Source organism: Nuphar pumila, chromosome 8, assembly GCF_984573655.1.
Source record: "Nuphar pumila chromosome 8, dmNupPumi1.hap1.1, whole genome shotgun sequence".
Classification (NCBI taxonomy): domain Eukaryota; kingdom Viridiplantae; phylum Streptophyta; class Magnoliopsida; order Nymphaeales; family Nymphaeaceae; genus Nuphar; species Nuphar pumila.
This window is the reverse complement of record NC_143256.1, coordinates 110139997-110142634: the sequence shown is the minus strand read 5'-3', so window position 1 is coordinate 110142634 and position 2638 is coordinate 110139997.

Sequence of the window (2638 nt, the reverse complement as noted above, 5' to 3'; positions counted from 1 at the left end):
TTGAATGGGGCGTTTGGTTTCAAGATCACCTGTCCAGATTGTGAGCTCACTAGATATATAGGATTATGGAGGTTGATATAGCGCGCTTGGAGAGAAACTTAATGAGCTAAGTTTTGCGATTATGGAACAGAATTATCACTTCTCTTTGTAATTAAAGCTTGTTAGATGAAAATGTCTGCCCACTAACCCAGAAAGAAATAAAATATGGGTGGCCTAGAGTGTACCTTTTATCAAGCCCACTGGTCCTGAAGCTTCATAGAGGATCCAAACTTGAGCAATCACACAATGAAGCTCATAATGGGCAATCACATGGCAGCATTGCATGGGGTTCACGGTATCTCAATGTGGGATCCACTCAAATAGATGCCTGGTGATTGACGTTATGAGCTTGCTTATGAGATTCCTGAGGATTGGATCCTGTCATGTCTGGGTTTGAATTTGTTGGGCGCTATCTCTAAGCTTTGCTTATGTTCATTAAGCCAACAAATGTGCTTTTGGGGTCAAATTTTACATTACAAACATGATCTAAAAACCTGTCACCATGTCATGTTTTTCAAAATTTCATCGAATCAATGTCACGTTTACAAGTCACGTACATGTATGTATCCATATCTTTGTGGCATGGGAACCACCAAGTCTCATGTGCTCAGGGGGTATGCTATTCTAGTCTAATGACTGTCAATGGATACTTGGGTACCTCAGATTGGACTTTGTAGAGATGGACACTTTTGAGATTTGAAACTCCAATTTGCATCACATTTTTCCTGGTCACTTTGGTTGGAATCATAGTGGCAGATATCGGCGATGTTTTCAAATATCACGATATTATCACTGTATTTTCACTAATCGATATTACAGATACAATATCGTGATATTTTGAAAATATCACCATTTTGATAATATTATCACGAGAATATCATGATAATATCAATTATTGTTACTGTTTTTATTTATTTTCTACATCTCAAATGTGGTTTTCTTCTTTATTTTGTATTTTTTACTTTTTTTATTATATATTTATTTTATTATCTAAATATAATAATTTTTATTTTTGTTATTTTTATATATTTTTATTTTTTAAGCCTTAATTTTTTTTTGACATTTTATCACCAAACCTATAATATCACAAGAAATAGCTTTGCCCAAATATAACCAATACCAATATTTGTAACTATGATTGGAATTCAGAAACTATAGGGTTTAGAAAGTCTGCTATTCTTTAACACATCTATGGCATAGCTCATCATGGTTTTTGCATTCACCCTGAATTAGATCTAAAGTGACCCAGTTAGTGACAATTCATATTCAAAACTGGAGAAGCCCGTAAAAGTGGACGAGCTTCTCATCTAACGAGAGTTGAACGATGCTCATTAATTGATTTTTAACAATATATAGTCATTAGCCACGGTCACGACCATCATTAATGACCTGGGCAGAAAAACAAGTCTGGTGACAAGTTAAAAAATGGAAAATAATCATATTGTATGCCAAAATTGTTGTGTTTCCTAAAATGCCCTATAATTTTCAAAATGCACCTAATGTTCAAATCCATAATTTTTTGGTTGTAAAAGAATACTTTTACCCTTCACACAAGCCAACTTCTTCCATATATGCGACCTTCCTCCCAAATATCCAAATATGTGAATTTTTTCACACATGAAATTTATTTCTTAAAATATATGAATTTTCTCCTAAATATGAGAATATGAAAATTTCCTCTCAAATATGACAATATGTGAATTTTTTCTCAAATATGTGAATTTTCTATTAAATACATGAATTTTTTCCTAACGGCTTTAACAATGCTTTTGAAGGGTGGTTAAAGTTTTTTTTTTACCTTTAACGTCACTTTTGCAAATACCAGGCACAAGGTCTTTTGCCTGTCAAGTTCTGACATTTGCAAATACACTGCGACATTTACAACCATGAGTTGCAAAGGTCCCTAAAATGTGCTAAATCTTTTTACTAAAATTACATAAATGACACAAGCAGGTATACATTTGCAAATGTGAAAGTATTTAGTTAAAAAAGGTGCACACATTTTGGAGACCTTTGCAATTCATGATTGTGAATGTCTCCAAAATGTGCAAGTCTCTTTTTAATAAAATTGAATATTGGGCACAAACATGAGAATATTCACAAATGTATAGGAGAAATTCATATGAAGAAATTCACATATTTTAAAAGAAATTCACATATCTGAATATTTGGAATAAAGTTTGCATATTTAAAAGAAATTCACTTGTATAAGGGGTAAAAGGGTCCTTTTATATATCTTTTTGTGAATTTGAACATCAAGCAGATTTTAAAAAATATAGGGTATTTTTGAGAAACATGTTAATTTTGTTATACAATACGATCCAATTTTGTAAAAAAAATTGTAGCCGCAAATCCGCACAAAATCAACGCCGCAGAAGCGTCCACTAACAGTGGCGGGCTACTCTTCAAAACAAAATCAGATCAATAAGCTAAACACAAAATCAGATCAATAAGCTAAACTTGATTAAGGCTCTCCGTTTGAGAGTTGCGTTGGAGATGAAATGAGAGTGAAGATGAAAATGGAAGATGAGGTTAGAGTTGTCAACTGTATCCTTTTGAGAATATTCTCATCTTCCAAAACAGGGTTCCCAAACATCTA